Source organism: Patagioenas fasciata, chromosome 2, assembly GCF_037038585.1.
Source record: "Patagioenas fasciata isolate bPatFas1 chromosome 2, bPatFas1.hap1, whole genome shotgun sequence".
In the NCBI taxonomy this organism is placed as follows: domain Eukaryota; kingdom Metazoa; phylum Chordata; class Aves; order Columbiformes; family Columbidae; genus Patagioenas; species Patagioenas fasciata.
The window spans coordinates 97,040,077-97,063,903 of record NC_092521.1 but is presented as its reverse complement, the minus strand read 5'-3'; the positions used below and the strand labels follow the sequence as shown (position 1 = coordinate 97,063,903).

The window sequence follows — 23,827 nt, the reverse complement described above, 5'->3', positions numbered from 1 at the left end:
TGAGTTGAGAACTTTGAAGCCCTTCCTCTGTTAACGGAAAGCATTTTGCCATTCTTTACATGCTATGTTCTTTCCATGGATTTTATTTCTTGTTTTCTGTTTTTGTCTACTTCTCTGCCATCTTCATTCATGACCAGTTTCTAAGACATTCAGGACTGTATCTTATTATATAATGAATGTAAATCTACAGAAAGTGTCTAACTTCTGGCTATGTATACATACAAAAATAGTTAAAAGAATACATCTATATTAATTACAGATGGTGCCTCAGGGCTCTAGTGCTGGCTCTTTATGGAAAAAAGGAATCATTTAGGAGGCTAAATTTGTGTTAAACAAATGAGATATATGTCTCTAAATTGAGCTCTTGGGGACTGTTTCAGGGTAAGAGCACGCAGTGCTGATAAAACTTGCTAATTACTGGCTAGTAATGTCATTACAGCTATGAAATATGAAAGATCAGAATCCAGTGCATCTTAACTAGCTGAAAAAGAGTGAATCCAGTATAATATTGATTTGATCTGAAGGTGTTTTTGCTTGTGGCTGAGGTATTGCTGTGAAAAGCTAAATGGCTGACATTATTTCAAGGTGGTGATATCTGGCTCTCAGAATAGCAGGGGCATGTTGCCAAAGTGCTAATAAGGGATTTTCAGAAAACATACCATTTAGTCAATGGTTGGTGTGCCCACAGCCTTCTGGTCCAAAGCTCAGGCTCCTGATATTTCAGCTAATGGAATAATCAACACAGCAGTACAAGACTTTATTACCCTTTTGAGCATAGAAAGTGCACACTGACAGTAGTTTGTTAGATTCATCATTTATGTATAACAACATATTTGACAAGCTTATAGATGAGATAACAGTGCTTAGCAGGAAGCTTGCATTTTTTCTTGATGGTAGAAAAGGTTGTGGTTAGAATCAGAGTTTGAGAAAGCACGTAGTCTAAAAGGCAGAATTTAAATAGATAAGTTTTGTGTTTAAATATGAAATTCTTCCAGTTCTTCCCAGTGTCTCATTTAAAAATCCCCTGATACTTGAAATTTTTGTCAATGTACTTATTTTCCTAGTAGTGAAGACTGGGGATAAAAAAAGAAACACTGAATGCCTTCCAGTAGAGGAGGTGGAAATCATAGTCCAGGGATTTTCAGGTCTTCTAAAGACCTCTGGGTTGGTCCTCATCCTTTGCAGACCTTTTGGACAGGCCTCATAATTTAGCAGTCGCAATACACAAACCACTCTAGGGCACAACTCTGAACACCACAGGCAGCCCAAGTACTGCCTTTAACAGCAATTGGACAAACCTGTGTGCCGTTGTTTCTTGTACCCCAGGTATGGGGATTGTACCTGTCCAGGTATTGTTCAGAATAATAGAGTGTTTGAGGTTAGAAGACACCTCTGGTGGTCATCCTGTCCAGTTCACCTGCTCAGGCAGGGTCACCAAGATGGTCCAGATGGCTTTTGAATGTCTCCAAGGATGGAGACTCCACAGCTTCCTGGGGCAACCTGTGCCAGCACTTGATCACCCTCACAGTGAAAAAGTGTTTCCTGATGTTCCAAGGGAACATCCTGTGTTTCAGTGTGTGTCCCTTGCCCTGCCCCTGGGCACCACTGAAAAGTGCCTGGCTCTGTCATCTTTGCACCCTCCATTCAGGTATTTATATACAAAAATGAGATCCTCCTGAGCCTTCTCTTCTCCAGGCTTCACAGTCCCAGGTCATCTGTTCTTTTTTTAAATAATGTTTTGGAAAATGCAGATCTCTAGCTTAGCACTAAGATCTGAAAATAGCTGCATTATGAATCCTATTAAAAGTCTTGGCATCACCTTGCTTGGATAGTTTGGAGCATGTGGATAAATATTGTTTAAGGGAAGTCTGCCTTTTGAGGCTTGAGCTGGCTCTGTGTGCAGTAACAACTCCAGAACCAAGCATGCTTGGTTCATTATCTTAGGCTGGACTGATTACGCTGGGTGCTATGCTACCCAAATACAGCTGTATCCAATTGGGTGCGGGCTGGCAATCAGAACAGGACGTGGTCTCACACCATGTGTGCTGCTTGGCTTAGGCCACGTGGCATAGATGTGTCTTCAGTTGGGATGACCAGATATTGCCAGAAGAGATTATTCCCAGGTCCCAACAGTAGTTCAGGATGCTATTTCCATGTTTCATAGCATCTTTTTCTTTGTCTCCTATTCTCTAGACACAGTTCTTGGAAACTGCTTGCCATGGGGGCAGGATGGGGTGGAGGGGAAGGTGGTCTATGCTGGGTGACACAACCTGGCACAGCAGGTTTACCTGCCTGCCATGTGGTCCTGTGCTGCAGTTGTGACCTTGCTTTGGTCCCAAGTAGTGTTTTAAGCAATGAAATTCATTTTCCTGTGGTCTATATAAGAGCACATATGCTAGTTTTAAGCAATAACTAGATCTTGGAAGACTTTCCAAGGAAAGTAGAAGTCATTATGCCTGTTTGATGGATGAGGAGATCAAAGTATAGCACCTAGCTTAAAGGGGATGAGATACTATGCCTCAAGGAGCTACCATCTGCAGCTGGACTGTAGCAGAAGTGCGTGTCCTCGGCCCCAGGACTTAGGCAACTTGGCCAAGATTTGTGGTAGACAGGTACAGAAATGAGTTCTCCCTTGTCTTATTAAAATGCTGCATAGGGCCTGCCACAGAATTTGGGACATTATGGCAGATCTGCACACGGGTGGCTTGGTGCCCCTGGCCTGCAGTGGAAATGCTCTTGAGGTTCTTGCTAAGCACTGAGCAGAAACAGGCAATGATGGATGTCTATTGAATGTTCATGGGCAATAATTCCAATGCCTTATTTCATAAAATAAAAGACTTTTTTTTTCTTGGTGGTGAATTCAAGCTTGCAGATGCTACACAGGCACTCCCAGTGACTATTTTCAGCGTATGGCAGTGTGGAATTAAGGTTGAGCTGTGAGGGTGGCAGATGCTTTAATTGCATATTTTGTGTATTATTTACCTTTTTCCTGAGTTTTTTTTAGTTGTTCTGTGCAATACCACAACGCTGACTCAGGTCTCCATTGGCAAGGTTTGCAGGCATCAAAGTATAATTACATGTTTGAATTTATTTCTATAATTTAAGAACCTAGAGGAAATTAATAACAAAATCCATGCCAATGTAATTGTGATGGTTGTATATTATTTTTTCTGGTAGTGAGCCAAAACAACAAATACAAGAGTGTTTCACTCTGTTAAATGTGCAAATAGCATTTGGTTCATTACCTGTGCACAGAGTTCCATTCATGGTTTGTTGATACTCAAGTGCTTCCTCTCCATGCCCAAGGATCATAAAAAGACCTGGCTGGTTTAATACATAGTGTATAGCAATCCAAGCTGCAGCAGCTCCAAGCTAATGTACATTGAGTTCCTGCAACAGGAAATGTAGCCTAATTCTGACAAAGGTTTTGAGAGCAGGCAGGTCCATAGACTGTGTCTGTCTAGTGTAATCATAAAAACAATGTTTGTACCTCTGCATTTTTCTAAGTGAAAATTTAGGTCTGCTTCCAGAGTAAATATGGCCTGTCCTGTTTTGCTTCAGTTTTGCGATCTGTTTTCAAACTAGTTTCTTGCAGGTGAGAAAAGCCTGTTGGATGCTGGTCTTGCTGCCATGGAGAGAAACCTGCTTTTTTTGTAGCTGGCTGGCAACTCTTGTGACGCACATTTGCTTATCGAGGGCATAATTACACAAAAGTCTGACACTGGGATTTTTAAAAAGTGAAGCATGACTAAAGATTATTGTTCTGAGCTATAATTAAGCACTCATTTTATTGCAGCAGGTCTTGAAGGGAACCTGATAGTTATTATTAACTGTAAGTGAGAATACATACAGTGTGACAAACAACTGCAGATTTTCTACCCTTGCTAATACAACATAAAGCTGAGTCCTTCCTCTATTTGCTTCCCTCCTAGGCTTTTCCTGATTCCTGGATACAATGACGTGTTTCATCATGTGTTGTTCTTGTTTACCCTTCATATAAGATCTTGGTTTCTGATACCTCTTTTGGGCTGTTTCGTTTAACTAGAGGAGAATCAAAACTACTGGGGATGCTCATTTTGCAAAGGCCATGGGATCCATCCCATTTGGAGGCTTTGTTTTTGACATGTGACCTCTACAGCCACAACAACATCAATGTGCGGTATCTAATTCACCATTCAGGGCTTGCTCAGTGCTGTACTTTCTTGTGTAAAGCCCACAGGTACTCTCAGACTATACTTCTGCTGCTAAATGAATGAGCTTGAACGCTGCTCTCTCATTCTTCTGAGTCGTTCCCTCGTGTGCTGCTGGTTTGTGTGAGTGTCTGGATGTGGTGGGGTGGTGGCACACGAGGGACTGTTCTCACCAGACTGACCCGGGTTTGGATCTCTTCACAGGTGTCCTTTGGGGCCACTGGGTCCTATAGTAGATCAGACAGGCCAGCCTGTGCTGTTTGGCCTCAGGATCAGACACCTGTTTGTGGCCCTGTTCCATCTGACCCTGTAGATGTAGCCTTGAAGGCTGACCACCGTTGTGCTGTTGGACATGCTATGGCTCTATAAAAGAGGAATTCCTCATTAGTAGTATTTTGTAATATTTTCCTGGAACAGAGGTGAGAATCTGGCTCCTGTTGCCTCTGTGGGAGGGTGAAATTTTCTTGCTTGCCACCATAAGACTCTTTTGATTCCTTGAGGACCAGATCATCGCATCAGCATTGAGCTGGCCAGAAGAGAAACTGAATTTTATTCTTAATGACAGTAATTAAATGATTTTTTTTTCCCCCCTGAAACTAACAGATATTTCTCTCATTTACAAATTGTGGACTGTACAAAACTATCACCTGCAGAGCCTAGCAGTCTCTTGTGCCTTAGACATATATATGTACACTTGTATGAGGGGCTTAAACACTCGCCCTTCTCAAATGCTTCCTTATTAGTGTTCATGGTAAAACTCCGTCTATAGGTTAGCATCCTGCTTTGATGAAGTGAAATTAAATTCAAGACAGAATTCTGAAAATGTAAGCATTGCTAGTGCAAGATGAAAAGTAAATCTGATGTATGGCACTGCTTCAGTTTTCTATATTAGTCCTAGTGAGAGTTCTTCGATCTTGATTTGCAGGTGTGCAGTCTGGTATCACAACAGACTAAAATCTTCTGTTTTAATCTAATTTTATTGACTCTATTTGAAGTATGGTTTTAAAGTTGATGGCAAAACCTTCAGAACAAAATGCCTTTAGGGAACTGGAAAATAAAGTTAGATTTGCACTGAAAATTTCTCATGTCCATGAGCAGCTTTTCAAGAAGAGAATAATTTTTCCATGTTCTCAGTATTCCCAAAAGAAATACTGACAGAGATCAACCAGCACTCACAGGCTGAACTCCAGTCTCTCTAGAGGAAGCTTGTGTGTATCAGGAGGTAAATTATAAATGTCCATTTCCATGCAAAACTGATTTCCCTGATAATCCCTGCCCCTTCCTTTTCTGGGGCCGTTTTGTACAACATCTGCCAGTGGTGTCAGATTCTGTGGTAGGTTTATGGTGTCTGTGTGCAGCTATCTGTAGACTTTAACATTCAAACAAAGCCAAAGTGTGTCCACCATGATTTAGCTTTTTGTTTGTGGTTTGTTTTTTGTTGTTTGTTTGGTTGGTTTTTTGTTGTTGTTTTTTTCCTGTGTTTGTTGTTGTTGTTGGTTTCGGGGTTTTTTTTCTTATTTGTTTGTTTTTCTTGCCTTTTCTTTTTCAGAAGGCAAAAGGGCACTGGAGCTTGATTAAAGTCAACAAGAGGGTTTTTATTTTGGTCGGGCTGAACACAACCTCGAAGTAGTGTTTTTGTGCAGACCAGGGCTCCTGAAAAGAAACAAAAAAAAAGGTAGAATTGATCTTATGGCATTGTCTTTTGGTTTTTTTTTTTCTTTTTTCCCTATCCTGACCATCTTGATTTTGATAGATCCAAGCATATACAGCCTTTAAGTATTTCTCTTTCAGTTTTAGTGTCTTGGTGGGTGCTGCCTTCTCTTCCATCTTGAAAGGCACCTGCCTCTCAGGAGTCTGTTGGATTAGGCAGCCATGGTGGAAGGTGTCACTGGCTGTAGCTCTTGTCTCCCTTCTGCTGGAGGTTTTCATCACAGCAACAGCAGCAACCAAGTGCCTCCTCCTCAGCTCCTGCAGCTTTGAGGCTCCATAGCACAGCCCAGTAAAATAGCCTTGTGAACCTGGGGTAGCTGAAAAAATTGTTGCACTATTGCTCTTGTTGCCTCTTTTTCTCCTGGTGTTAATCTCCAGCAAAACAGAAGAGCTGGAGGTGATAAATGTTGCTTGTCTGCTGGAGCCCACATGATGGTTCTGAGCTGTGTTGGGGTGGGATTCAGGCTTAATTGAAACTGTCAGGACTTTACCTCATAAATTCAGCGGGGTCAGTGTTTTGAGCCTGATGCCTATGGAGTGTTAGATGGATACCTGCTGCCAAAGTCATGGACTGAGGACTAACTTTCACTTCAGACCATAAAAAACAGGCACTTATTAAGGTTCCGGTGAAGTTAAAGCAAGATAATTGCCTCTCAAAACATTAAGTCTATCCAGCAAGCTCGGTAGTTTTTGTGTACCAAACAAGTGAATTTGGTAGCATACTAAGCTTGTACACATCACCTTGACCTGTGTAGGGTTTTTTAAAACGTTTTCTTTCACATTTGTGAGCACATAAATAGATTTTTGGGGGGATGTGGTAGTGGTGACAGAGCAAAGGTGAATTTGCAGTATTCTGACTGAAGACTTGCCGTTGAGCCAACAGATGTAGTAATTGTTTATGATTCCCTTGACTGTAAGGAGCTAAGAGAAAACAATTCAGAAATTAGCAATTTTATCAATTATTTACAAAGTGGTGTCCTAACAAAGAAAACATCTAATTCTAGGCAAATGAGGTCCAAAGGAAGTGGAAGACTGTCAACAGCACTTGGCAAGTTTGTTCTGAAAGGCTAAGTCCACGTTAAAACCAAGTGTGGATCCCAAAGCAGAATCCTGACTTTATTTACTTGAGTTTCTGGCTCTTGCACTTTTGGAACTGTGATCAATGCAAGTGAGAGTTGGGCTCTGTTTGCAGTAGAGCTGAGTCAGCAGTTGCTCTTGGCAGATGGGACTTGGCTTCTCCATGTCTACTTGGAGCAGAGTGTGAAATGTCCTGTTAGGTGTTAAGCTTGGCACTTTAAAACAGAACAAACCCTAAGTGACTCCTCTAAATGTTCACGTATGCCTTTTTGCATGCAGCTTATTGCTGACTGAGAAATGGTCCTATTAATGAAAAATGATTTATGGTATTGCAGACATGCATACAGAGCAGGAACTCTGCAAACAGCCCATGCAGGGACCTGAAGTAATTGGCAATGTTTGGGCTGTCCTAAAACTTGGTGGGGCCCTGAGTACTGACTGTGGGCATGAACAGATGACTCTAGATTCTGTGCTCAAGGAGAATGGGCATTTTGGAGTCCTTTGCACCTACATACAGGCTCTCCTACGTGAGTATTGCATCTTCAGAATGGCACTGGCAGAAACGTTTTCTGCATCCAGTGTTTTGCCTGACTGCACTTGTACTGCATTGTACTGTTTCTTGTATCTCTAATATTGAGGATCTAGATCCAGCTGAGCTGCTGTCAGCCCTGCCATGACTAGAGGAGGCCTTTGGGGGTCTTCTCAAAATCCAGACAAGGATCTTTCTCATGGGGTATTGTGTGAATTGGGGTTTCTGCCTAAATGCCAAACCCAAAAACACAGCTGTGTGTGTGTTGGGGTGAGGTGGGTGTGTGTTATGAGTATGTTGGCAAAAATTTTTATGAGTCACACTGTTTAACCTTTTCTGACTCAGTTAGCTTTTCATCTTTGTTGTGGTTTAACCCTGGAAGGCAGTGAAGCACCACACAGCTGCTTGTTTGCTTTCTCTGACCCCCAATGGGATGGGGGGAGAGGAAAGGAAGAGTAAAAGCAAGGAAACTTGTACATCAAGATTTAAATCGTTTAATAAGCAAAAGGTAAGTGGAAGAAGAGACAAAGCAAGCAAAAGTCATGCAAAGGCAATCACTCACCACCTCCCACAAGTAGACTGTTGCTCAGCCAGTTCGTGACCAAAAGATAGTTAATCCCCCTAAAATCCCCTCCTCTCCCTTTTTATTGCTGAGTGTGATGTTATATGGTACAGAATATCTCTTCGATCAGTTTGGGTTACCTGTCTGGTCATGTCCCCTCCTAACCTCTTGCAACGCCCCCAAACTATTCGCTGAGCGGGGGCAGAGTGAGAAACAGAGGCCCCCAATGCTGTGCAAGCGCTTTCAGCCACAGCTAAAATGTGTTATCAAGCTTGTTTTGGTCACTAATCTAAAACACAGCACCATACAAAGTGCTATGAAGAAAATTCACTCTGTCCCAGCCAGATCTGATACAGTGTTATAAAACCGATGGGATTGATCACCTTTTTTCTAATGAGGAATAAGAAAATCTTCACCATCAGATGTAGTCCTGCAACTGGATCATTAATCATATGTTGTGACTTGAAGCTAGAATAATATTTTTTAAATGATTGCCCCAATTCAAATGAGCTTTTGGTACATCATGATTTCTAGCTAATGAGCACATGGCTAGCACACTAGCTGGAGTGCTGCTGTTGTTTAGCCATTAAATTATATTATTAATACTATTTTGTTACCACAGAAACAACAGAAGCACTGAGTTACAGTCTTTAAGGACTTGAAATACAACACCTGTTTGTGGGTTTTTTGAAAGTATTAGTAATCAATCATTCTGGCAGGACTACCAGCAGGATTATGTTGTACTCCTGCAATGTCCGCCAACCTGCCCACCTTGCTACGTGGGTTCTGATTTGGACAAGGGTCTAAAGTGTTTAGCCTGACACATCTCTCCTCAAGTGTGATGAGTGCTGCATTACCAACAAACAGAAACCCCCATCTTGTGGTGATCTGAAGAAGAACAAATACTGACTGAAGCAACATTAACATTGTTTGTGTATGCAAATAAGATTTTTGTGGATAAAATGATCTTGCACTCAGATTGCAGGGGTAGTATCTAAAGGGTTGGAGTAACTTTTTCAGCTGTCCAAATTAATCTCCTAACAACAAAATCAGAGATGTTTTGACTTGTCATTTGGAAACAATTAGTAGCACTGTGGAAGTAATGTGCATGTGATTTTATTTTTCTGCTTCAGCAGTTTCTTTTGTTTCACTGAGCTATGTTCAAAAATAAAATGTACCAAATGTTTAGTGTCAATGACTCAAAGAAAACACTCACTCTCTTCAAAAGAACGCCCAAGCAGCAAATGATGCTTAATTGCATTGCTCTTTTTGTTGCCCTCGGGACTGTTAGCCGCTGGGATATGTACAGAGGTTGCCAGGAAAGGACAGGTTAGTGCTGCTGGATGGGTACAGCACACAGTATGCTGCCAGCCTCTGTTACAGAGGTGTCATAGGAAAAAGAAACAAAGAAAGTGTAAGATTTATTTCCCTCCCCCCCACCAAAGTCCTTCATTTTCTCTGTATGGCGATAACTTCTCAGTAGGGGGTGGATTTATTAATGTCACTTCCCTAGAGCCCTGTAGATAAATAATATCTGCCAGTAGAAACAAGGCATAATCAAAAAAAAAATACTTCCTTTATTCTTTGAAGTTCCTGAAGGAGCTCCTGAAGAAGCACCTCTCCCCACTTTCCCTGTCCTTGCACCCAAGCTGTGGCCTTTTCTATCTCTTATTTCCATTGAGTGGCAACTGTGCTCTACCCCCACCAGGATGTATTTCTTTCCATTAGAGGGTCTCAATGGCCCGACATAGTCAACTTGCCACATGCTCCAGAGAGTCTTGCCCTGCCTGATATGTAGGACCGGGGCCTGATTTGTGTGATCAGCTTTAAGTCTGATCCGACATTGTGGACAGGCTGTAAGAATTGCTTCACATGTTCCCACGGACACTGGCCAACCCCGGGATCGGCATTCGTAATAAAGATCTGCTTTTCCAGAATGGCCTTGCTTAAGGTGTAACCATTCAGCTAACTGTGCCCACTCCTCTGGTATGCTTTCAGCTAGCCTGATCTGGGCTAGAAAGTCAGCTTGTTGATTCCATTTGGCAGTGGGGGTTCCATCCTTTGCATGTCCTTTTACCCAGCCCACACTCAAAGGTCGTGACGTGCCTATCTCTAATAGTCTTTGCCAATCTTCAGCTCTCCACACTCTGGTGCAATTTACTTCCCACTGGTTGGATTCCCATTGGCATATCCATTCAGTGGCACCCTTATAGGTTGCATAGGAATCAGTGTAAATCGTGAAGGCTCCTCCTTCTGCTGCTAATAAGAGAGCACGCAGTTCTCCTACTTGAGCACTACCTTCCCCCTCCTCTGTTATTCTTTTTCCAGTAGCAATCTCCAATGCTGCTGCCTTGTACTGCCAGTTTGTCCCTACCCGATGGGCTGATGCATCAGTGAACCAGACTCCTTGTGTGTCTGAGTCCTGAGTTAGCTTAGGTGCTTCTTTTATTGGACAGGGTTTAGAAGGCAGGCTCAACAGGACCTGATCAGCGTTCACAGGTTGCTGAAGTTTTGAAACTTTTACAGAACCCTCCTTTAGTAGTAACAATTGGCTAACTCCCTCTAAATAGGCGTACCATTTTCGTACCGTTGCGTTCTGTGCCACCCCCTCGGCGGGATAACCCTTTAAGGATTGAATTCAACAGAGGGAAGGGGCCTTGTACAATAACTTTCTGTGATGTACACAGTTTCTCTGCCTCCTTAACTGCTCAGGTAAGTGAGAGAAGCCCCTTTTCCCACTCCGAATATCGTTGTTCAGCTCCCTTAAATGCGGTGGAAGAGAACAACAAAGGTCTAGCTGGCCCTATTGGCCCCCTCTGGAATATAGCAAAATAGGAGGCATGTTCTGCAAACCCCCATTCCACTCTTAATGGGTCTTGTGGATGTAGCGGGCCAAATTTCTGATAGGCTTTAAGTTCATCTTTTAGAACATTAAGGGCCTCTGTATGTTGTAGAGTCCAATTCCATTTCTTGTTTTTTCGGAGTAGGTCATATAGGGGACGGGCAATCACTGAGAATCCTGGGATATGTTTTCTCCAGTACCCTAATGTACCCAACAGGCATTGCAAGTCTGCTTTGCTGTTTGGGGTGTGCCCCTTGTCTATGGTAGCCAGAACATCATCAGGCACTGCTATGGCTCCCCCTATCCACCAAGCCCCTAGGAATTTAACTTCGTGGCTGGGACCCTGGCACTTGGACGGTGGAATATCTAATCCGTTCTGTGTTAATAAATTCCAAAGAGTTTCTGCTACTTGCCCCACCTGTTCCTTATTGTCTCCGCCCACTAAGATGTTGTCTAAATATTGATATATGCAAATGCCTGACGGTACCTGTACAGTGTCAATGACTGCAGCAAGGGCATTGTGGGCAATAGTAGGAGAGTGTTTGTACCCCTGAGTAAGCTGATTAAAAGTGTATTGCTTCCCTTCCCAGGTAAAAGCAAATTGTGCCTTGTCTTCTTCCCTTAGGGGAATCATGAAGAACATATCTTTAACATCTAAAGCAGCCATCCGTGGGTGGGCTGCTGCTTGTATTACAGTCACCACGAGGCTATGTTTGGGACGGCAGCTGTTAGTGGTGCGGTGTTATTATTCAATTTTCGATAATCAATAGCTAGGCGCCAACAAAAGAAGCTGTTACCCTCAAGTAATAGAGAGGGAGATGTGCCTACTCCTTCCATATTGAAGGAGGGGGGGGGAGAGAGTGGGGGGGAAGGGTTGCATCCTGCCACAGATACTGAGGCTAGCAGCAAAGCACAAAAAAGGAGGATGCCTATGAACAAATATTTGTACAGGGGACCTCCTGTTTTCTGTATTTTTGTGTTGCATTGACTGTATGAAGGGCTGGAGAGCCATTAGCAGGGTCTTCTGAGATTGCTTTTCCTTCCTATAGTGTCTGGCAGGTGGTGAGAGTGTGGCAGGTCATTATATGCTCTGGTTATTTTCTCCTGCTGTACTGAATCTTTAAGGTTATTGCTAAATCTTAGCAGTATCCTTTACTCAAGGCTCACTTTTTCACTCCAATCTTGCATGCTTTTCTGTTGTTGCTACTGTCTTCTATAAAAGTCTAAGATGAATCTTGTTCAAAATGTTACCTTAACTGCCTTTCTTGGCAGACTTTAATCAGTAACACAGTTTTATGAGTACTTCAAATCTTAAATACGGAATTCTATTCTGTATATCACTGAGACATCAGAAAGAGTATTAGGCAGGCTGAAAAATAAACCTCTGAACAATTATGTCAAACAGCTATGTATATAGAAGATTGAAGTAAATGTTAGCTGCGAAAGAAGACATGCAAACTTGACAGTGAATGAGCCTGTAATTCATTCTGTCCTATCCTGGCACATAGAAATAAAGAGAAATTGTAGAAGATCCTTGCTGCATGAGACATGTTTTCAGAGGGCCTGAGTGTGGGAGGAGAGGCCACATCTCAGTCATGACCTGGAAAAACGGATTATGTTTTAGGGAATACAAAATGCTAGAGGTTTTTCTTCAGTCAACCACTTTCTTCTTCTTGTTGCTTGACAATAGGACTTCTGAGTCCCTGATGTTGCTTCCCCATCAAATAGCAGCTATAAGAGATTTGAGGTTGGTTTTGGCCAGTGCGTACCTGGTACTCTATGCATAGGAATAACTAAGTTTTGAATTGAATGAAAGTGCCCCTACTCTTTTTCTTAAGAAATTATTTTTTATTCCCCATTGAGCTTTGCTGTACTATTTCTATGCTCTATCACTGATAACAATGCTGAGTGATAAAATGCTTCTTGCCTTTGACGTCAGGTCTAATAACACTAATTTTCAAACCAGTCTGAACTCTTTTGTGGAAGAAGATAGGAAAATGATAGGGCGATCATTAGTTTCTTTTTTCCTCTAATCTGGTATAATGTGTCTTATTATGGTCTTTAATAACTGTAACCACAGCAACAAATAGTGATGGATATAATGCATTAGGGTCTCTCCTCTCAGTAATCATATTCTGCTTCCAGATGCCTTTCAGGCCACAAAGTAAATTAACATTCAACAGCAATACATCGAGATGCTGCAGAAATTCCCTCTTCCTTTTCAGAGAGGTGATCCAGGTTGTTAGGGACCTTTGAGTAGTAGCTGACTTTTCCAAAGACCAACAGTATTCCAACTTGACAGTTACTGAGCAGGCTGCTGTGTAAAGATTAATGAAGTTGCCTGCCCAGATTAGTTGGAGGGGCTATACAGGAATCAGCTTGTGGAATAAAATTCAATATATACCAGCAGAAGAATGAGAGAGTGGCTTAAGGGGGCAGGTTGTATTGGAGCTTTGGTTGTAGGGCACTCTCTGTTGTGGGGTGGAGTTTTTCTTAAACTGAAAGTCTTTCAAAGCCAAAATGTTTATATTGGTTATGGTTGTTGGTGTTTTGCATCGCAAACCCTGGCACAGGAACTAAACAGCATGGAGTGACATGCAGTGTTTTTGGAGAGTATTTATGGTCCAGGTGGGGATATAACAGTAATGTGTCCTGTAATCAGAGGGTGGTATCCTGGTGCAAGAGGTCTTGGGTGAATGTCAAAGCAACAGTGATTACGGAGGAAATGAATACATCTGGTTGTCCTCCCCAGCATCTTGTGGAAAAGACTGAAAACAGCAGCAGAAGTGATGTACTGAATGCAATGGAGAAGAGCTGTACCTTATATGTAATTAATCTTTATTTGAAGGGTTGTTAAAATGGAATCATAGAATCATTTCAGTTGTAAGAAAACCTCAGGATCATCGAGTCCAACCATAACCTAACTCTAGCACTAAACCGTGTCCCTAAGAACCTCCTTTTGACCTCCCCGAAATGAGGAAGGTAATATGTGTGTCCAGTTAAATTTCACATTTGCTGTGTACATAAGCAGGTTTAGAAATGTGAATTTTTGCCCAGCTACAGGATGTCCTGAGATCAGTATGAGAACAAGTGAGATAAATTGCGTCCAAGGAGTGTCTGCATCTTCCTAAAGAAGTTGAAAAAAAATGTCAGCTTTACATGCCTAAAGTCAGAAGAGATCTGAGTCCTATGGGAAGATTTTTGTAAAACATTCAAGAGGAAGAAACAGAAGAGTGCTTAAACTGTTCGATTGAGTTACTTACTAAAATTGCGTGTGTGTGTGTGTTGTTAAATCTCTTGGGCATTTTAGAAAATAATACCCTTCTCAAAAGAAACTGAGCAAAATATGCTTCCAGATAGTGATTCCACATAATATTTCTAAGAAGAAACAGAATTTTCTTCATTTTTTTAAAGAAATTTGCCTATGGCCTATTTACTACTCTCTTGTTACTAAAATGATTTTTTCTGAACAGTTCACAAATATGTAAATTCTATAGTTATGAAATACATAAAAAATAAACGGTGATCACAGATATATTGCATTCTAGTCCCCGCCAAGGTCCATCAGGTCAGGGGCATTTGAGCACTCTCGGGAGCCCAGGAGATGACTCCAGCTCAAGGGAGGACAGGATAGGATAGATAGGATAGGATAGGATAGGATAGGATAGGATAGGATAGGATAGGATAGGATAGGATAGGATAGGATAGGATAGGATAGGGCTGGGGCAGGTCCTGGGAGGCGTGAGCAGCCTGTGGGACAAGGAGCCAGGTCTGGCTCACATGCTCAGGGAACAGCCGATCGCCAGCACTGGGGTCAGGAAGGAATTTTTTCCCCCGGGGCAGATCAGCACTGGTCCCCGGGGGTTTTTTGCCTTCCTCTGCAGCATTGAGCATGACCACTTTGCAGAGCTCCTCTGGGCCCTTTTGGCTCAGATCCTGCCTGCTGCTCAAGCACCAGGAAGATGGCCTCTCGTGCCCTGCAGCTGGGGGGAGGAAGGCTTTTTTTTTCCCCCAGGTGGGACGGCAAGCGTCTCCGGGGGTTTTTTGCCTTCCTCTGCAGCGCTGAGCACGGCCCCTTGCCACGGCTTCTTTGGGCCATTTGGGCTGGGTGCCTGCTGCTCCACGAGCTGGCCCTAAACTTAGCTAGAACAGCACACCCAAACCAGCATAGAACAGCTCACCTAAACCAACCTTAAAGAAGCTAAACCAATCTGCCTTAAAAAACTTCAATCAGCCACCAACAACCTAAACGGAACCTTAAACAATCTACAACAAATTACCTAAACCAAACAAAATAAACCAACCTAAACAATCCTAAAACAAACCTATCTAAACCAAATGATCTAAAAAAATCCTACCTAAAACAATCTAAAACTACATAAACCGGCATTTCTCAACCAACCTTAAGCAACCTAGAACCAAACAAGCTAAACAAACTGAAACCAACCAATCTTAACCTAAAATAACCATTAAACAATCTCAAACAACTTAAAACCAATCTAATAAAGGATAAAACCACCTAAAGCGACCGATCTAAACCAACCTCAAAAATAGGAAACCAAATGACATAACCACACCAAAATGACCTAAAGCAAACAACCCAAAGCTAAATAGAACCACTGAAACCAGCCTACGACGACCAAGCTAAAAACCAATCTAGATCAACTCAACTTCAACAACAAAGCTAAAACACCCTAAAAAACCTCAACAACAAAAACCCAACCACCAGCCACCCTGCCCCAGGCAGTGTCTCACTTGGATGTGCCTGCAGTCTTGGAAGCCTGACTACCCCAGGTTCTCCTCCTAACGGACCCTGAGCTTGTTTGGAGGTCCTCAAGCACAGCGCAGCTACCGTATACCCTTGACCTAGCAACGGTTCGCCTCTAGCGGGGAACGTCGTCCTCTTTGAGCAAGGCGGGGAAACACGTGGAGCAGGGAAGGAGGAAGGGGACGTCTGCCGAGACAGCAGAAACAGCCCAATCGAGCCTGGTGATTAGTGGGGGGACACATGTCCCAGCGAGACTGCACTCACATCCAAAGCATCCAGACACAACCGAAAACCAACTAAACACAATGTACATCTAACCAAACCACCTAAAGCACCCTCAACAACCAATCTAAGCCACCCCAGCCTGAAGGAACCCATCTTCAAAACATGCGCCGTGCATAACACTGCCCTAAACAACCTACCAGGAAATAACTAAACCAACCTAAACCAAACAACCTGAACCAACCTTAACAGAAACCCTTCAAGCGACCTAAACAATGTAAACCAAACCTGCCTAAACCAACCTACCTAAAAACACAGACACTCACCAACCCACCTAAACTGCTTACTGAAAAGAAACAACCTCAAATAACCAACCAACCAACCAACCAACCCACCCACCCCCAACTTAAAATCATCTAAACAAACCTCAACCAAACTACAGAAAACAGCCTCAATGAAAACAGCTTCAGATAGGCCACCTACAACAACCGACGGAAGACAACTTCAACCAAAAATCACCTGCATCAAGCAACCTGAACCCACCAGCCTTCAACAACCAGCCTCTCACAGCCACCCTCAAAGAACCTGCCTCAAACCAACCTCAAACGACCGCAACAAACTGAACCAAGCTACTAAAACCAGAAACCTAAACCAAACTAACACAACCAGTGCTAAAGAATCCTCAGAAAACAGCACCAACCAAAGAACCCAGCAAAACCGAGAAAAAGAAACCTCCTCAGCTAAACCACACAGAGCAGCGCTAAGAAAATCACATCAAACAACCTGAACCCACCCACCTAAACTAACCAACCCAAACCAAGCTAAACCATCAAACCTGAAACAAGCAGCTAAGACCGCCAACCTAAACCAAACTTAACAAACCTTAACCTAAAACAACCAGCCTTCAGTGACCTACGAACACACAACCTACCAACAACGTCATACAGCGTCAAACAACCACCTTCGAACAACCAGTCTCAAAAAGCCTACCAAAACCAACTCATAGAAACTGACCTACACCAACCAAACGAAACAAACTTAAAAAACCCCAACAAAACCAGAACAACAGCAACAAGAGAAACAACACCACCACCACCAAAACAAAAAAAAACAAACAAGGTAGAAAGAAACAGGCAAAACCCAAACAAGTTACAGACAAAGAAGGCAGATGTAGGGAACAGGATGCAGAGATGTTGCATGGGGACCCAGTGCTTTGGAGCAGCCACTGGTGTCCTGTCAGGAACAGGAAGGATTCGCAGCTGCCACTCGGCAGCTCTCCCTGCGGGCAACACCAGCGCCTGGCAGGGACCAGAGCGCTTCTCGTGCATCCCTGCCCAAGAAGCACAGCAGCAAAACAAGCTGTGGAAGGCAAAACACCTGCTTGTCATCGCTACATGTGATGCTTTGGAAAAGATCCCACAGTACCACAGACCTCTTCTTTTGTGCATGGTCAGTCCCGCGCCTCATTCTCAAGGTTCTCCCTCTTCAGGAAGCAGGGAAAGCTTGGCCTCTATTCCTGCTGCTGCTCTCTGCAGCTCTGGGACTTGCCTTTGCCAGCCTGCAAGGGCTGTTTGTTCAAGCTAAAGTGAAGAACGCATCAGCCTGCTCCTGGCTACACGTGGGCTTGCGTTAAGGATTGTGAGCACTGGCTCTGAAACAGAGTGAGAAACAGAAATGACATGAAATAACATCAAAGGAAGTACATTAAAAAATAAAATAAAACAAAATAAAATAGAAACACTTGTATCCATTGCGTTTTGTGTCCTGGGAAGTGGTTTTTAGGGAAGAGTGAAGGAAGGGAGAGGGAAGGGGGAAGGGGGAAGGGAAAAGAAGGCGGAGGAGAAAAGAAAGCCCTGACAGAGCCCTGAGGGCTCCATACCTGAAAGAAATTGTGCTGTTTTCACCGAAAGCGAACTGATTTTCTTCATGCAGTTAGAAACCTTTCTTTTTCACAGCTCGCACGCTCATTATTTGGAATTAGTTTGAGAACAAGAGCTAACACCCCAGCACAGAACTAATGCTTGTAATTGCTCTGGTCTGAGAGCCAAGGACATTCTGACTGCTCTGCCCACAGATGGGACCTGCCGAGGAAGGGGGGCAGAGATGGGACAGAGCTTGACTGACATCCAGGCTGATCAAGAAGAGTATTTCATCCCATTAGCATCACGGTCATTATTGAAGGAGGGAGGGGATCTTTCTCACTCTCTCAGGCGTGCAGTGGAATCTTGATCAACTGGCCACATGGGTCAGGAAAGCTACCTGGCAAGCAAAAAGATCCATTGCACTCTTCTGCTCAGCACATCAAGATTTGCCCTCTCAGTCGCGGCAATTTCTTGAATATCACCAAGAATCAAAACAGGTTTCAAAGAGCAACATGGCATGACCAAATAATAAATACTTCTCTTTAAGTCCACTCATTTGTTTAATCTTTGCCTAGACCTTCAGGAAATGGAAAACCAAACTCACTACGGAGAAGTTCAACACAACAACCTACGCCAAATCAAGGCTACCAGGTAGGAACCCGATGACAAGGATCAGTCACGCAACTGCTACCCTATGACAGGGCTGCCCCGAACAGATCACCCCCAAGGATTCAGTCCAAGGCAGAAACTACTCAGCTGGCAAACATTCCAAAAAAACAAGCACGTTTTGCTTACACACCTTACAGCAAGTTTTCCCTCAGGAAACACAAAATGAAACAGCAACAACAAGCAGAAATAATACTCACAAGCCTGTAACATCTTCGACGGGATTTTCCCGCACCGGCCGACACCGCCGGACCCGGCGGGCACAGCCGCTCCCCCCGCTCCAGCTGCCCGCCAAGCGGCGGCGCCGAGCGCGCCACCCACGCGTGCCCGCAAGCGGCCTCGTCCTCCCCGCCCGCCCGCCCGCCGGGCACAGGCCGGGCCCCAGCGCAGCCCCGCCCGGGCACCGGGAGAGCGCGGAAGCGTCGCGGCGCCGCTTACCGAGCGGCAGCAGCAGCTGAGAGGGGCTGCTGCTCGCCTTGGCCGCCATGCTGGACACAGACCCGAGCAATCGCTACCGCCTCCCGCAAAGACCGAGCCAGCAGCCCCGACGAGCGGATGGCAGAGCCGTCGCTCCTCGGCCCCGCCCCGTGTGCCGGTAAACGCGGGAACGAGCACTGTCTCTTCAAACACCTTTTGCATTCTTCATCCTACAGCACTAAAGAAATAGCAGAATCCCTTAGCACAGGATAATTCTGCAATACAAGTGCCAGGTTTGTCGTGCTGGTAAAAGATATTGTCAAAAGATGTGCGGCTGTCGGTCTTTCCTCAAGACAAAAGGCAAATGAGCTGGTTCCATCCAAGGCGAGGCAAACCAAATGCAAGCACTGACAGCACTGCAGAGCAAAATGGCCCCGCGACGGGGCCCTCGTGGCCCTCCTCTCCTTCCCCTCTTGCTGTTTTCCTCCGTCACCTCTGTTGTGTCCTCTTGTTACGTGCAGTAAGTTTCATCTCTGGCATTTTGTTTTCTCTGCCCAGGTTTGCTCAGGAATTCTTGACAGGACAGTTGGAAGCAGGATTTTCCAAAGTGTCCTTGCCCCCAAGGTCCGTCAGGTGAGAGGCCTTTGGGCACTCTCCCAAGTCCAGGAGATGGCTCCAGCGCAAGGTAGGACAGGCTAGGCTACGATAGGATAGGCTAGGGCTTGGGCAGGTCCTGGGAGGCGTGAGCAGCCTGTAGGACAAGGAGCCAGGTCTGGCTCACATGCTCAGGGAACAGCCGATCGCCAGCACTGGGGTCAGGAAGGAATTTTTTCCCCCGGGGCAGATTGGCACTGGTCCCCAGGGGTTTTTTTGCCTTCCTCTGCAGCATTGAGCATGACCACTTTGCAGAGCTCCTCTGGGCCCTTTTGGCTCGGATCCTGCCTGCTGCTCAAGCACCAGGAAGATGGCCTCTCGTGCCCTGCAGCTGGGGGGAGGAAGGCTTTTTTTTTCCCCCAGGTGGGACAGCGAGTGTCTCCGGGGGTTTTTTGCCTTCCTCTGCAGCGCTGAGCACGGCCCTTTGCCATGGCTTCTTTGGGCCATTTGGGCTGGGTGCCTGCTGCTCCACAAGCTGGCCCTAAACTTAGCTAGAACAGCACACCCAAACCAGCATGGAACAACTCACCTAAAGCAACCTATAACAACAGCAAGCAAATAACCGACCTTCAAGAACCTAAAATAAAATAAAAAGAAGCACTTTGTATCCATTGTGTTTTGTGTCCTTGAAAGTGTTTTTTAGGAAAAAGAGGAGGGAGGGGGGAGAGAGAGAGAGGGAGGGAGGGGGAGTGAGGAGAGAGGGATAGGATGGGGAGGGGGGGACAGAGCGGGGAGCGCGGGAGGGTGGGGGAAAGGGGGGGGAGATGGGGTGAGAGACAGGGGATGGGGGGGAGGGGAGATGATAGAGGGAGCTACCATTTTAAGGGTTAACTAAACATATCATGGGTGCCTACTAACGAACTACCACTTTAAGGCTTAGGCACACAATAAGTGCTTAGTTTAGAGCTTTATGTAGACTTATGCTAAGAAAAACAGAACCCCCTCGAATGCCAAGATAAGAAGTTTTACTGCACCCAGCTGTAAACTTGAGGAGACGAGATAACAAAGATTTAGAGCAAAAGGGGGCGCCAGCCTGGTTTCAATCGACTTGGCAGCTTGGGTCCCAGTCAATTCAACATAATGAGCCAAAGGTAAAAAGTTTACTGTGAGGAAGCTGAAGGAGCCCTCATCCAAAGACCCCTCCTCAAGACCACCAGATGGCACTGCGCAGGCGCAACAGGGAGCTGTCTAGGAGGAGACTTTGCAAATTATGACCTGGGACTCATTTTAATAAGAAGCGGGGAAAGGTTATGAATAAGTATAGGCGTTCCTGGGGTCACTATGAATACCTAACACCTTGCTGTATTTAAACACACCTCGTAGTGTTAGAAGGTGCGCATGAATGGTGGAACGATCCCCCTTGCACCCGATATCAGACACACCCGCTTTATAACCTTGCACGTTGTAAAGTTTTATGACTTTCTAGGTTGTAAAGTTGTTTCCACGTATCAATTTTGGCCACCACGAAGGCACAAGCTCTGCCCGGCTGTGCGGACCGCCTGAGAGAAACGGACCTCCCAGACGTGTCCCGAACCTTTTATTTCAGAGGGGCTCCGTTCCACTCCGGCTGGTCACCGCGGGGGCAGACAACGACTTTTTGAATTAAGCGGATAAGGTATGCTTCTGTTTTACTGTAACGTGGGCCTGTAACATGGGGGGCCAGTAACTGGCGAGGGAAGCCTCCGCATGGCCAGATTCCCCATATTGCTGTAAATGGGCACCTACCTAAGGGGGCTACTGACTTGACTCCACCAGAAGGGGGTCAGCTGCTACCGATTTTGGGGGTAGATCGAGTAACCCTGAGTGAGCCTTCTGTTGCGTCCCGGTTATGAGAGCCAGGATGGACTTGCCAATGAATGCATGGAAGTGGGAGAAGGGTAAACAGACTCTCCAGTCATGGTTCGAGTCCCACTACAATTGTCAGGGGTTCGAGTCCCCATGGCAATTGAAGCTTTATAACATCTTAACCCCTCAGGATTGATTAAGAAGTTTTTGTGCCCGGTACTGTGCTTTGTGTGAATGAGTGCTTGAGATGCCGTCTGAGTGCGAAGCGAGTGCGGAGTCCTGATCCACGGTTCCATGGTCTCCGCGAGGAGATCGGGCAGAGGTGGACAAAGCAAACGATAGGTGTTTGTTGAACTAATAGCTAGCTTGGTAATCGTGTGTTATCTTTATAAGTGCCCCGGCATTCCATGTCTGTTGTAATAATCTTTAGTGTACAACCATCTGTACGATGAGCAATTTAGCTTTCACACGAGGTAAGAAATGCTGTTTTGGGATAACAGTTGTAATACCCCAGATGAGGCACTAATAAAAGCCTTGCCCAGTCCAGCTTGCTGAAGGCGGTGGGGGGGGATGGGTGCCGATGGGGCTCCAGCGGGCACTGATCTGTTCTGTCAGGGAAACCCAGCGGTGCCTCTACCCAGCTGAGCAGTGAGTGGCTTAAAGGTGCAATGCTAAAATCCAGATATTGTCTTGAATGAGTGCAACTGTGATCTGTTTGCATATTTGAGCTTGGTATTTGGTCTGCATGTCTGAGATGAGTATTTTAGTTTGCATATTTATATCTGGTACCAAAATAATTTTGTTTGGGGAGACAATTACAAAATGAGAACCGGTTCCGATACTAAAGTACCGCCTTGCTCCCCCTTAGCGTGCGTCTTTACACATCACAGTAAATGAGTGGGGGGAAGTGAATGTGAAATTCTGGCTTAGCTGTATTGCAGTTAGTGTTGTTCTAGGGATAGACCGAATTGGACCTAAACTAATGTAAGGGATTGATGCTTAATATGCTGTTTATTGACATCTGTGAGAAATTACAAAAGGTAGGAGCTGAGGGTTTATAGTTGCAGGAATTAAATGAAGAGAGAAAAAGGGCAAAAGGAGCCCAAGCCTACGCTGTGAAGTTCGAATAGAAATTTCAAGGCCTGGCAGCTCCCCGTCGATAAGCTGTGGCGGGAAGAAAAAAGAAATAATAGAAGAAGAAAAAAGAAATAATAGAAGAAGAAAAAAGAAAAGTAGGGAGCTGACTGCGCAGTAAAGCGGCGAAAAAGGGGGGGAGAGCGGCGGCTGCTGGAGCTGGAGGTGCAGCTCCTCTCCTCCTGGCTCGCCGCCCGCGGGGGATGAAGCGGGGGGGCAGTCGCCGCCGCTTGGCCCCTCCGTCCCCTGCTGGGCTGCTTGGTTGTGCGTAACGCGCACAGAGCATTCGGATTTATTTCCCCTTAGATGTACACCTTCTGACCCGGGCTCAGAAGTAGGGATGCAGCAGTTAGTGTTGTTATTTACAAGTCAGTCAGCAAACGATATTCTGAAAGCAACAGAAAGTCGGAATTTGGAAACACTGTTACATGAAGCCTGGAGAGTATTTAGTAACAGGGAAGAAGACCGTGGGAAGGATAGGTATCTGCTAATAGCAGCACTACAAGAGAGTAGGGAACTGAGAACTGGAAGGGCTGGAAGGTTTCCAAAGCCTTTAGAAGGAGATCGGTGTGCACGGTGCGGGGAAAAAAGGACATTGGCACAATGAATGTCGAGAAAGGCGCAGAGGAAGTAGGCAAAGGGAGAATCGGATGGTAGCAAATGTTGAAAGAGACGGACGGAGACCTGGGGAATCCACCCTAGCGAATCCACTGGTTATAATGAAGCCAGGGAAAGAACAAAAACAAGTGAAAGTTTGGTAGATACAGGAGCAACATTCTCAATTCTCAATGCCAATAAGTAATGACTACATAGTAGTAAAGGGAGCCACTGACCAAAGTGAAAGAGCATAGTTTTGTGAACCTTTGAAATACAGATTGGGTAAACAAGTAGGCATTCACAAACTTCTGTATACGCCTAACTCCGTGAAAGCTCCTTTGGAAAGAGACCTAAAGCTCTACCCGGGTGACTGCATAAGAAACCTGGAAGGTTAATATACAGGGTGTTTTCAAAAGGCGGACCCAGTTTGAAGTCACTGCATCTCTGCAACCACAAACTATCAACTATCCTCTCGATGTTGTCCATACGGCAGGTGATGGGAATACTGCGCATTTATAAAAAGCTTGCTAAAACCTGATGAACCATTAAACGGCTCGTAATTTTTTGTGTAATTGTAACATATTTGGCCCATCTTTTTTAAACGCTCTCTAACTTCCAGCGACCTCCTTCCCCCGCAAAAAACCAGCCCCCTCCCCACATCGCACCGCTGGAGCAAACAGCGCTCTGCCTCTGAACAAGCCCCCTCCACTTCCTCGCTGGGCGGGGGGAAAGATGGCCGAGGCTGGGCTCTTCCCCTCCACACCCCGGGGCACCCCCTGCCCTTCCCCTTGGGGCTGCGTCGCCCGCCGCCG

General features: G+C 45.0%; 1 long non-coding RNA gene across 1 annotated transcript; it reads right to left on the bottom strand.

Moving 5' to 3' along the window:
• Window positions 1–725: 725 nt before the first annotated feature.
• On the bottom strand, window positions 726–18,851 carry LOC136098080 (uncharacterized). Its single transcript, XR_010650900.2, has 2 exons — window positions 17,333–18,851; window positions 726–5,843 (listed from the first exon to the last, which is right to left on the bottom strand). It is a non-coding gene; the product is annotated as an uncharacterized lncRNA (long non-coding RNA).
• Window positions 18,852–23,827: the final 4,976 nt, after the last annotated feature.